The sequence below is a fragment of the Callorhinus ursinus genome, unplaced genomic scaffold (genome assembly GCF_003265705.2).
Source record: "Callorhinus ursinus isolate GAN/ISIS: 27379988/994484 unplaced genomic scaffold, GSC_fseal_2.0 scaffold10, whole genome shotgun sequence".
NCBI lineage: Eukaryota > Metazoa > Chordata > Mammalia > Carnivora > Otariidae > Callorhinus > Callorhinus ursinus.
Window position 1 is genome coordinate 47,853,112 of NW_027397072.1, and position 14,220 is coordinate 47,867,331.

The following is a 14,220-nucleotide window of genomic DNA, read 5'->3' on the forward strand; positions in this document are numbered from 1 at the left end:
GCTATGGGACATTAGATAACAGCTGTAATTTTAAATCATCTCATAGTTCACAACCTCAAGGGGTAATGTTATGACAGAATCAAATTAATCTATCTTATTTTTTTAATAATAAAATAATTCACTCTTCCCTTTGTCTATTGATGGATCCTTTGATACTGACAATATCCAGACACCAGAAATGTAGTCTTACATGAAGTTATGTCTATCATTGTGGAATTCAAGGTTAGACAAATCATTAAATAATTTGAGAAATTTCTGAATATTATGCCACAGGAATCCAATATGATTTTTTTTGACATTGGTAGACCTACTTCACTTAAAATCATTGTAACTAATGCATTAGTTTAATAATTCAAAATTACACTATTGAATGACTCACTAATTTTAGGCTTGTCATCATCATTTTTCCATAAAAATGGAGTATCAGAAAAAAATCAAGGTTTTGTATAGAATAAATTCAGTGCCTAGATAGTTCTAGATTGCTAATGAGTAGTGACCTTGCCTACCTGAGTAGATATGACTATCTTTTAAAAACACAAACAGTAAATCAAGGAAAAATTTAAAAAATAGATTTTTCAACTTTCCTCATTCATTATAAAATGCTTAAAGAAAAAAAAATAGACTATACCGTTAATAAACAAAAAAAAAATCCATAATCCCACCGGTGGTAGGTAGGCAGTCACAGATTGTGCTTTGTCACAAACCTAATGTATTGAGTCTTTCCAAACTATTTCTTGTTCTGGATGTCTGTGTGATCAAACATAATTATGGAGTAGTTGTGTTTCCACCTTTCTTCATTTATGGTCACAGAGAAATGTTGTTTGATGTTGCTGTTCTGTGAAATTGTTTATGTTCAACAAAAGGACACTATAGCTTAGTGGTGAGTGCTAGGGCGGCTTCCAACTCAGGGGAGCTCCCATTGGTAATTTTGTCCACCTTAGTCCCTTAATCTCCATATGCGACCCTTACTGAAATTCTTGCTGGCCATTCAGCATTGAAAGTTTATTTTGTACCATTGCCTCTGCCTTTGTTACCATTCCTGCTGTGGATACCACTCCCTCCGACCTTCACATGATTTTTGTCTCCTTAATCAATCTCAAGTCAAACACCATCTCCTCAGAGATACCTTCCATTACTACTTTAAAGCAGCCCCCTCCTTAACCATTTCTAACTCAATACCACAGTGTATTTTCTGCATTGCTCTTAATTCAGAATGTAGCTTTTTCCTTTTTTTAAAACAAAAATTATATATATTTCAAGTCTACAACATGTCAATTTGAGTAATATGTAGCGAAATCATTACTACGGTAAAGCTAATTAACATATCGGTCTCCTCATATAGTTACCATTTTTGGTGTGTGTAGTAGGAGTACCTGAAATCTATTCTTTTAGAAAATTTTCAGTATTTAACACAATATTATTAACCACAGTCATCCTACTGTACATTAGATCTCTAGACTTATTCGTCCTATATAACTCCAACTCTGTACCCTCTGGCCAACATCTCTATTTCCTTCACGCAGTATTTCCCATAAGTATTGATATATTATAGTTCACTATCATTGTTCATAAATTGTCTGTTAATGTAATAGATTTCTTCTTTAATTCTAGAGTTATTTCAAATAGATTTGGCGAGAATCACCAGAATCAGTCCCATTGAATCCCTTGCCTCTGGCACTTGTCTAATGTGAAACCAGTGACAATAAAATATTCTAACTAGTTTAAGCCTGGGTCGTGTACCTTACAGCAAGTGCCCACTCCCAGCTTAGGAGATAGTAACTCTATTGAATTATATGAAGGAAGAATGGGAAAATGATAGAGATAGTTAAGGTAATCAGAGATTTTGATTAGAAGTTGATGGGATCTGTTGTATTTTTGCTATTATTAAAATGTTTTTAAAATACCACCCAAACTAGATAAAACTAATGTTTTTACATCATTGACAATAGGGTTGACATAGTGCTGGCACTATAATTGACTGGTTACTTGGTTGCACAAGTGCTTTTACACTCTCAGTGAGATTCAATCTCTGAAAATTCAAGAACTGCTTTTCCATCTCTTTTACAACCTCTCACATTCTCTCCTATTAACCACAATTTTTATTGATGGCCATTTCTCATTTCCCCTTTTCCTTCATGCCTTGAATAGGCCCTGAATGTGAATAAAATCATACATTCTCAGTCGTTCTCCTGGTACAAGCAACAAGCACCTCAACACTGTAGAAGTTGTAAGTTCTAGACATGTGGGTATTCTTTAGGTCAGGACAAATAATTCACAATAAAAAAGAAAATAAAACCAAAAATAAAGTTTCTAGTCAACTAGTTATCTTCTGCCAAATTACTTTTTTCAGACTAGACTCCCTCCATCTCCTTCTCTTCTCTTATAAATTGTCATGATGCTTCTGTGTTTTCACAAGCAAAACACACACTTAGTCTATTTACAAGCCTGCTTAATGTTTTCTCAGTAAACACGAATACTGGACACAGAAAATCTGACCTGATTCAAATCTGACATTTACTTTATTGGTCCCAAGATGATATGTCTTTCCTGATCTTCTCTACATGTCCAAATATTCCAAACACTCTTTTTCCCCCAGATTCTTGCTGATATGCATCACACATTATCAAGTAAAAGAATCATTCCTTCTTTTATTTAAAAAAATATATATATTCTGAGGTTGTAGAGAAGAGAAGCTAATCACCACCTATAATCTACATCTTCACTAAGATATCTGAATATGGATAATGTGGATTTGAAACACAAGGAGATAAGCTATGTGCTGGTGTGGTTCCATCTACAGAGATGGTATAGCTTAGTGGATAATGGCCATGAGCCCAGGCTCTGGAGCAAGATAATCAGTGTTTAAATCCAGGCGCCACCATCAACAAACTCAGTTCCCTGATCTATAAAAGAGCAATGAAAGTTATTACTTACCTCACAGGATTATAGTATGGATTAAATAGATTTATACATATAAAAACATTTTGAATATGTACTTCCTATATCTTAGACATATTATCACCAGTGGTTTATCTATCATTGTGACAGGATAATGTGTGAAGTATTACATATTTTCATATATTTAATTCTATGATCTACCACCATTCAATATAAGGGATATAAATTTGACTTTGCCTCATGGTAGATGATCACCAAGCAAATATTTAGCTTTTGAATTCTAAAATCTCAGGTCAAAATGCAAGACAGACTTTGTCTCTTTCTTATTACTTAATCATAATCTAGATAAATAAGCTTGTGTAGCTTTTATTCAAATATAAACTAGCAGGTAGTGTGTGAAGGGCCAGACACTGTAGACATTAATGAAGATACCAGAAAATGCAAACCTTACTATCAAATCCTACTCCCTCTTAAAAATCTGGGGAAGGAAGAAGCAATGTAACCCAGGGGATCTGGGGAGACCCCAGGCCAATGGCACACGTCTTAGAATGTAGCTCTGGAAGCATCCAGCATGGCACCTCATAGTCCAAGTATCACTGCATAAGGTATCTAGGCAAAGTGACCTGAGAGCATCCCATTTATCACAGGGTTCACTAATGGGAATGTATTTTAAACAAATGAGAGTGAGGGATCAAGAGACTTAGAAGTCTTAAGACTAGAAAAAGAGACCACCAGAAAAAGAATGTAACATGCAACTTGAGCTGGAAATAGGATGAAGAGATGGTTCCATCTTAATTGACGTCATCACTGTGGGGAAAACTACTCTAGAATGAAAGCAATGAGTCCTCTGCAGAACAACCATATATAAGGATGAAATGAGATGATGCACATTTCAACAAAAGGCAGATTAAGTAACCAACTATTAAGAAGCAAGATTTATTCATAGTAACACCAGACAGGAAGTAACTCATGTGTCCTTCAACTGATGAAAAGATAAATTGTAATATACGTATATAAGTGCTCAGCCTAAACAGGAATGATGACTGATACACACAACATGTAAATACATTTCTTTCAAGGCCAGAAAAGCCCTGGTGTCTTCAGAGTTCACAATATAGAAACTTCTTCAGGGTCCCAGGCTTCATTTTCCCTTGAAATGTAAACATATACCTCCAGAGTTAGGTATATCCCTCTGGTGCTCTCACTCTATCCACAGTTAAAAAATAACTTTCCAAGACTTGCTCTTAGCCCAGAATTCCATGTTTTCAGCAAAATTTATTCAGAAAGTCCCAATTCTGCAAAAACACAAATAATATGTTCTTTACACACAAAACTACAAACCATTATTTCTGATGGACCTAGACACAGAAATTTTCAGGAAAATATTTAAAAATCAAATCTAGCAGTGTAGAAAAAGAATAATATGCCATAACCAAGAGAGGCTTATCTGAGTAATGCAAGGCTGGTTGAATATATGAAAATAAATCAATCCACTCTATTGCTAGCTTATAGAAAAATGACATGATCATATCCTGATACAGAAAAAGCAGTTGATGAAATTCAACATTCATTCATGATTAAAACTCTGAGCAAACGGAATGGAAGGTAACTTCCTCAACCTGATAAAGGATGTCGCTATTGAAATACTACTCAGCAATACAAAGAAACAAGGTATTAATGAACACAACAACTTGAATCTCAAATGCATTGATCCGACTATAAGAAGGCGGTCCCAAAAAGTGACATACTGTATAATTCTTTTTATATATCATTCTCAAAAATACAAAATTACAGTTTCAGAATGCAGATCAGTGGTTAGAGACAGGGAAAGGCCTAAGTGTTGAGGGATACCTCAAACACAGTGATACCCAGGATGATGTAATTATTATGTATCCTGATTGTGGTGTTAGCTACATTAATCTTTTTATGTATTAAAAGCATATAAATGTACGTTGAAAACAATAGTAAAAAAGAAGTTTATTTAAATTTCTCTTACTTTTTAGGGATGGCTGGGTGACTCAGTTGGTTAAGTGTCTGCCTTTGGTTCAGGTCATGATCCCAGGATCCTCGGATGGAGTCCCACATGGGGCTCCTTGCTCAGCGGGGAGCCTGCTTCTCCCTCTGTCTGCTGATTCCGCCCCCTGCTTGTGCATGCTCACTCTTTCTCTCTGACAATTAAATAAATAGAATCTTTTAAAAAAATAAAATAAATTCCTCTTACTTTTTAAAAAACGGTTCTCAAGGCGTTATTGCCTCATGCCTTTAGTGTCAGTGTTTTGTGATTTCCCATTTATTTTCTGCCCCCTTTAAAATATTTTTAATTTATCAATCTATTAATAACATTACTAAACAATCACTATGTGGCAAGCACTTTTCTAGATTCTTGATGGTATTTAAAAAAAAATGATGGTTTCGGTGGATATTTTTTCCTCTTGATATTTTGGAACATCATCTTTATTACTTTATCCTCTGACGATTCAAAATGCTTAGCTAGTAAGTGAAGTAAGTCAAGCAGAGAAAGACAATTATATGGTTTCATTCATATGTGGAACATAAGCAATAGCAAGGAGGACCACAGGGGAAGGGGGGAAATCCAAAGGGGGAGACATCAGAGAGGGAGACAAACCATGAGAGACTATGGACCTGGGGAAGCAAACTGAGGGTTTCAGAGGGGAGGGGGTAACAGGGTGATAGCTATTAAGGAGGGCACATGCTGTGATGAGCACTGAGTGTTATACATAACTAGTGAATCATTGAACACTACATCAAAAACTAATGATGTACTATACAGTGGCTAACTGAACATAATAAAAAAATAATAAATAAAAATGCTTAGCTGGTTTTTGGCCTGTTTTGTTTTGCCTTTTTTTTTTCAAGGCATTTACCCAGTTGCTGACATACTGGCAACATAGGAACTTGTATGTATCTTCCTTCCATGGACCCCATATTCCCATGTACTTTTGTGACTATCTGTAACTTCATCCAATTAAACTCAATAGCTATTAATAACCACTATTTTTCAGGAACTAACTGGGTTTAAAATGTTTCCACACTGTTGGAAAATAAACCTTACTTCCATGAAATAAGGAGTCACAACTATGTAATAAAAGGTTGAGTTTTTATTATTATAAATGTGAGTATTTATTATCCCTCTGTTAACACAGGGACGTAAAGCTTAGGAGGTCACTGAAGAAGAAAATATTTGTTCCTAAATTTCTATGAGCTGTGCTTCAGGTAGAATCTCCTCCTTGCATTTAAAACCATGTTAATTAATATTTCCTGATATAAAGAATTAATGTTAATATATTTAGATAAATCAACTGTATTGTGGGTTTTTTAAAAAATAAGTATTATCTTCAAAATATACTGTTGAAATGTTTACTGATGAAATAAAATGGTATTTGGGATTTGCTTCAAAATTATTTGTGAAGAGGGGAGAAGTTGGTCAGGGTATAAATGAAACAAGAGTGAGTATAAGTTGATAACTATGTAACCTGAGAAATGAATACAGAAGACTTCATTGTATTTGCTCCACTTTTGTATACAATTGGTATTATCTGTAATAAAAATGTTTTAAAAAAGAAAAAAAAGTTAAAATTTTTCTACTGCAAGAAACGTTTTTTTTTTTAAGATTTTATTTATTTATTCGACAGAGAGACACAGCGAGAGAGGGAACACAAGCCGGGGGAGTGGGAGAGGGAGAAGCCGACTCCCCACCGAGCAGGGAGCCCGATGTGGGGCTCGATCCCAGGACCCTGGGATCATGACCTGAGCCGAAGGCAGACACTTAACGACTGAGCCACCCAGGTGCCCCTCCAAGAAACTTTTCATACCTTATCAGAGTTATAGTCACCTTACCAAAAAATACCCAATTTTAATACAGTTCAACAAATATTCAGTATGTAATCTTTGGCAGCCACCAAAAGGTGCCTGCAATGAAAGCAAAGATACATAAATAGCTTTGAACTCAGAATTGTGCTTAAAGCAGAGATAACAGTTTATACACACAATGTTTGAAACAAGGCATGTGCTTATTGATGCCATCTTTAGATCAAGCCTGTAGTAAGGCCAGTCCACTCCTAGATCCTTCTCATACCGAGGCTAACCCAGAAAGAGAAGAGATGTCCATACCCACAGAGGGGCCTATCCTGCTGTTAGAAATGGATCTCTGGGCAGCCTATTTCCAGGGACGTCTCTGTTCCTTCATAGTGTAGTTTAAACTCCACACAGAACGTCCCCTCAGCATCCATATAAGCCACAGGCACATGGCTACAAAGATCCCTGAAATATTTGGGCACAGATATTTAACAGGATAGAAACACAAGAAGTTTTGAGCAATAGGTGTTTCATTTGAGTCCTAAGGGTAAATAAAAATGTATAGGTGCTTGGATCCCTTTGGGTTAACTATGGAACCTCCTTCAAAGAATTTTGCAGTTTGACATTTGGCAAGTGGCTTCTACAAGAAACATCTCGAACCTCTTCTTTTAAGTCTTAACATATGCAATAGTATGTCCTTCAATACTCTTCCACTTAGCTACAGCCCTCAGCATTAGTTAATAAAGGTTTTGCCTGTCGTTTTTAAACACAAAATAATTCATATTAAAGTAAATAAAACAAGCATAAAGCCACTTCTGTTGTTTTCATATTTAGCTTTGTGTTTCTAGCTGTTATTGCATCTGCAGAAGTTTTGTTGGCACAATTCCTTCTAAAGTGGAAGTTGGTAGCTTCCTAATTCATTCAACCAATATTTATTGGGCAGCTCCTTTGTGTCAAGGTCTGTTTTATATCCCTGTGTACAGAGCGATATAAGGAGAGTTTCTTTCCTCATGGATTTTGTATCAAGAGAAACAGATGATATATAAGTAAATAATTAAGATAATTGCAGACCTGCATAAATGCCTTGCAGGGGAAAAGCAGAATGATATGATAGAGAAAAACTGTGTGTGTATGATGTAGGAGGTACCCCCACCTTAACAAAGAAATGCCCTCTCCAAAAGATGATGTTTTTTTTTAATTTTTTATTGTTATGTTAATCACCATACATTACATCATTAGTTCTTGATGTAGTGTTCCATGATTCATTGTTTGTGCATAACACCCAGTGCTCCACGCAAAACGTACCCTCCTTAATACCCATCACCAGGCTAACCCATCCCCCTCTCCTCCCCTCTAGAACCCTCAGTTTGTTTTTCAGAGTCCATTGTCTCTCATGGTTGATGTTTTTAACTGAGACCTGAAGTGTGAGGTGTCAGCCATGAGAAACATCAGAGGAGGAGCACACACGGTAGAGGAAACAGCATGTCCCAGAGTCCTAAGACAATAAAGAACTGAGTGGTTCAAGAATCAGAAAGGAGGGCTGTGTGTATGAAACTTTATGAGAAGAGTGGACAGACAAAATAAGCCAGATCATGTAAGCTTCTTAAGCTAGCATATGGAGTCTGGATTTTATCGTTAGTACGATGGGAAGCTGTTGAAGAGTTTTACAGAGGGCTGTGAGATGATAATTAATATTAATGTAAGAGCACTTTGCAGTACTGTGGACAATGTATTACACAAGAACCATAAGGGAAGCATAGGTATGAAGCGATTGAATCCCTACAGGTGAAATATAAGAAGGACTTACATTAAAGAAGATAGAGAATTATGGACAGATTGAAGATATATTTTAGAGATAGACAGATAAGATATATTTATTGGATATGAAGAACCAAGCACTGGGATAAGCACTGCTTATGTTGGATGGCAGTGTTGTTCCTAAAATGGTAAGGACACCACATGGTTGGAGAAGTGACATCAAAAATTATGACATCTATGGAAATATTTAACTGGATATGTCAATGAGACAGTTGTATACATAACTAACTTGTACTGAGGTGAATCCAAGTGTAGTAATATGAAATAGTGAATCTTTAGTATGTAGATAACTTTAAAATTTCATTTCTATCATTTTAAATCTTAGAAATGAATAGTGTGACTTAGAGAAAGAGTAAAGCTAGAGAAGGAAACATAATCCTAAACAGAGAATTAGTACAGGGTGAGTACCCAGAAAGCCAACTGAGAATATGGCACCAGGGAGTTGGGAAGAAACCCAGCAAAGTGATGGGGAAACCAGAAGGACATGTGGTTTGGGTCCAGAGAGTCGAATGTCACTTCACTTGTACTAGATCAACAATATCCCCACTTAGTCCCCTTTAATTCATAGTCCACACAGAATAAAATGGATTTTTTTCTCTATCACTGTTACATTAATTCTATTCAGTGGATTTCTATTGACCTAAAAATACATTCCAGGTCCCTGGGTTTCCTTCTTAACATCATACTGGTGGGATCCCCGTCAAGTCTGAGCTAGCCTCACTGTCTTTCTTTGCACCGAAGATGTTATCCTCCATGGCTTTTCCTTATGTTTTTCCCTGTACTTGAAATTCCATTCCTACAGCTTTTTATATTTGGCTATATTCCAATCATCTATCAATATATATTGGTTGACAAATTGGAATGATTAACTTGAAAAAGCCTGGCTGTGAAATACGACTTTTTTGAAAGAGTAAACGTGTCCAGTGAGCTTGCATCTTATTGCCTTCTGCCTTTGCATAATTCTGAACCTGTCAGGAAGGCAGCAGCCTTCTAGAGAGAGAGTTACTGAGGCTGGCAATGCATACAGGTGAGCACCAGGCCTTAGTGTTCCTCTCCAGTACACCAGCACATCTGTGCTTAGCTATCAATCGCATTTTCCCTCCTGTATGAGGCTAACCTTGATTGATCTTATCAACACCGAATCCCACCTGGGTCCCTGCCTTTGCTCCCTGATCATTACCATCACAAAAAGTATCAGTGTCATATCCAAATCTTCTCCCTACCCACACTCTAAGATCATGTCCTTCCACTTTTTCCAGATTGCATCCTGTGCCCTGTTTCCTTCTCTGTGATTTCTAAGGTTCCTTCCAGCTTTGACATTCTGTGTGTAATTAGAGCGCTGCACGTGATCCATCTATAAATACAGCAGGAGTTCAGAGATTAGAGTAATTGAAGAAAGTTTCCTAGACAAAATGTGGAGATTGAATAGGGTCTTGAGTAATGGGAAGAATTTAAACTGGCAAAAAAAGATTGTCCCAGGCTGAAGAAACTGCATGACTCAAAACAGGGAGGTGGGAAGAAAAGATGTGTGCAGAGTGACTGATGAGAGATAAACTTGACTGGTATAGTGTGTGCAGACCTGGGATTCTGAAAAATAAGACTCAATCAAAAACAAATAATAATAAATAGGAAATGAACAAGGACCTGAGGGTGACTGAAATGAAATCTGGGCTTAGAAATGGCAACAATATTCTGCCCTAGGATTTAAAAAAATGTTTGGAAGCCAAGGGAAAGTCTGAATTGAGAAATTTAGGATGAATTCACAACTCTACTATAAACTCACTTTCTGGCAGTGAAGAATCACTTTAGTGGGTTTCAATATAGCTAATGCAGCATGGATGAAATAATCTATATTACTTGTTTTTAGGGCCTGACCCATACCTAAAGAGAGGTCCTTAGCTGCCACCAAAAATAGAAAGGTGACCCGATCGTTCAATCTTCACTGTAGTTATGTAAAAGAGTTGGACACAAGGAGGCTTATATCACAGTTCAAGTCTTTATTTAGACCTGTTAATAGGAAGGAAGGTGGAAGGAGGGAGGAAGGCAGGAAGGCAGGAAGGCAGGCAGGCAGGCAGGCAGGCAGGAAGGTAGGAAGGAAGGAAAGATAAAAGTAAAAAAATAAAGAAGGAAGGACTGAGAGAGGGAAAAAGAGAGGAAGGAAAAGGAAAGGAGAGGTTTTTTTCAGTCGTGCCCAAGCCTAAACCTTGGCCATGTACATCACAAAAATTAGACACTCTTCTCACTGCAAAACAGGTAACAGTTACTGCTGACAGCAAAAGACAAATATTTACTTTTCCACAACTTGAAATTTATGCTTAATTATTAAAAAATAAAATATTTTTAATGAAGGTACTATCTGCATAAGGTTTAAGAATGCATATGCCGTCTTTAAAAAGAAACTGAAGAAGGAAGTAACATCTAATGGGTACTATAAGCTTGGCACAGTTCCAGGTGACTAACAAACATCACACCCTTAATCAGTACAGCAAACCACAGGAATAATAATTTTTAGTAATAATAATAGTGATTTTTTTTCTCATAGAAAAGGAAACTGATATTCAGGGCTTAAATTACTTACCAGTTTATCCCAACTTGAAAATGGCAGAGCTGTGATATGAATTCAGTGAATACCATACTCCCTAGCTTTCATAACCACCACTCACACATGCATATTGTCCACCCCAAAACAGGCCACATTAAAATAAAGTATGGTCAGAAAGTCAGCTGCATCCCAATCACCTGGAAAACTTGTTAAAAACCAACATCTCAGAACCTACCTCAGATCACCTTCACTGTTACATGTTCTCCAGATGATTCTGGTGTGCATGAAAAGTTTGAAGCAATGGAAAAATCAAACTATTTTCCATAAGTCACATACTATAAATGCACATGAACTTGTTAAATGAATTCTTCCAAACCACATGGTATGTGAGCCTCTATCTTCATCAAAATCTAGTATCTCAAAATTAAAACTGAAGCCACTGGCCACTGTATTTGACTTTCCAAAATGAGGCTTTTAAAGACAAGCCAGAACTGAACTAAACTGAAAAACTGAAGAATGGTCAGTGAGTGGAGACAAAAATAAAACAAAATTTCAAAGATGGAAATGTATTGGAGGATCTGGGAGGTTAATAGAATATGCATAAATCAGAAACAGGAAAGGCGTGACAAGATTAAGACTGGTCAAGAAAGGATCTCAGAGACTCAAGTACATATTTTTAAAATCAAATTTATTGAGGCATAATTTGTATAAAAATAAAATCAATCTATGTGACTGTAAGGTCTGATGAGGTTTTTTTTCCCCAAATCAATACAACCTTTACTGCATCTTTAAATTATCATAAATAAGTGTGAAAAATCACCCGGCATCTTGCTGTTTCTGTAGCTGGACAACTTCGATCTTATTCATCAGCCTGCTGAATGGTTCCTTTTTCAGAAACAGATACCAAAAATTTTCTGATATCCTTATTTTTAACTGTTGTGGCTTGCTGAATCAAAGCAGCTGAGTTTGATACAAGTTCAATGTCATTTTCTTCAAGAATTAACTCATCTTTCTGGGCTTGAGATACTGAACAAGCAATACTGAACAAGTTCATCTGAACATTGTGGATGTACTTTTCACCTAGGAAATTTTGAATTTCAACAGCAGAACCATTCTCCTGCATAACGACATTGATGGGGAAGTGAGCATACATAGACCTCATCTTGTAACAAAAGCCTAGTGTAATGCCCCTGATCATGTTCTGTATGTGACTACAGATAGTGTGAAGAGTAGCCAGTTCTTTTCTATTCCATTGAGCATTTGTCAACTCAGAGCCTCTTCTTTTTCTTTCCAAGGAGACCGAGTTCTACAATGATGTGATTGATGTCCCTTTGCAGGGTTGCTCGGGAGCCCTTCACAATAACAGTGGGACCATCCCTTCTGAGTGATGTTGACATTTCCTGGAATGTCAACAGTCTCATTGATGAGAATGGTCTTTGTTCTTGCAGTAGATGCCACAAAGAGAAAGCTGATGAGGTTTGACAAATGCATACAATCATGTAATCCCAAATTGATCCCAATGATCACTATATAGAACTTTTCTGTCACCCTGCAAAGTTCCCTTGTGCCCCTTTGCAAGCAATACTCCTCACCCCTGGCCCCAAGCAACCACCAATTGGCTTAATTATTCCTTTTCTAAAATGTCATATAAATGGAATCATACAGTATGTGAAATCTTGTGGGTCCATGTTGTTGCTTAGAACCAGTAGTCTGTTCCCTTTATTTGATGCAGTATTCCATTATATAGATATACCACAATTTATTCATCAATTCAATTCTTGATGACTATATGGGTTGTTTCTAGTCTGGAGTTATTATGAGTAAAGCATCTATGAACATTCTGGTGAAAGTCTTTGTTTGGACATATATTTTCCTTTCTCTTGGATAAATTCAAGGAATTGCTGTTACATAATACATGTAGTTCAACTTTATAAAATAAAAACTGTCAAACTGCTTTCCAGAATGGTTGGGCAATTTAACAATATTACCAGCAATGAATGGTAATTCCATTTGCTACACATCCTCACCAACAGTTGGCATTGTCAGTATTTCATTACTCTAGTGGGCACATACAGATATCTCAAAGTATTTTAGTTTACAATTTTTGGATGATCAATGACATTGAGTATTTTTATATCTTCACTGGCCATTCATATATCTCCTTTTTTGAAATGTCTGTTCAAAATTGTTTGCCATTTTCGAAAATTCTATCTTCTAATTACTGAAAGAGTTTTAAAAATTAAATCTGTATGTAACATCTTTGTCAAATAAATGTGTTGCAAATATTTCTTACTAGTCTGTGGCTTATCTTTTCATTTTCTTAATGGTATCTTTCAAAGAGCTAGAGTTTTAACTGTGATAAATTCCAATTTACTACTTTTTATGGTTCATGCTTTTTGCATACTACCTAAGAAATTTTTGCCTATGCTGAGTGGCAAAGATTTTCTCTTAAGTCCTCTTCCAAAACTTTTATTTATTTATTTATTTATTTAGTATTTATTTTTAGGTCTATGATTTATTTTAGTCTTGTGCATGGTATTAAGAGTTGAAGTCATTTTTTTCCATATGCATAGCTGGGTTTCAACACCGTATTTTGAAATTACCCACTGAGTTTCCTTCACATATTTCTAAAAACTCTATGAACAAATTTATGTGTAGGACCAACTCTTACATTATTCTCTTCCATTGATCTACATATTTATCCTTTGCCAAAATCACATTGACTTGCTTGGCATACATTTACAGTATACCTTTAAATCAGTTAATGTAATTGATTTTGTTCTTGTTTCACAAAACGGTTTTAACCAATCTAAATTCTTTCCATCCATAAAATATTGGTAAGTTCTTGGCAATTTATATGGAAAATGTCTACTGGGATTTTGGTTGAACTTGCATCATATTTATAGATCAGGTTGGAAAGACATCTTAGCAATAACAAAAAATGACACCTTAACAACAAAAGTCTTCCAATTAAAAAAAAAAAACACTGGATGTTTCTCCATTTATTTGTGTCTTCTTTAATTTATTGTAGCAACATTTTGTGATATTCAATATAAATATATTACACATATTTAAAGGAATTATTCCTATTCATATTCTAGATACTATTATAATTGTATTGTTTCTTTAAACTTTCTTTTTTTTTT

The 14,220-nt window shown here is 35.8% G+C and overlaps 1 pseudogene; it reads right to left on the reverse strand.

Moving 5' to 3' along the window:
• Positions 1-11,933: 11,933 nt before the first annotated feature.
• Positions 11,934-12,565, reverse strand: LOC112821311 (large ribosomal subunit protein uL6 pseudogene; annotated as a pseudogene).
• Between the last annotated feature and the right edge of the window lie 1,655 nt (positions 12,566-14,220).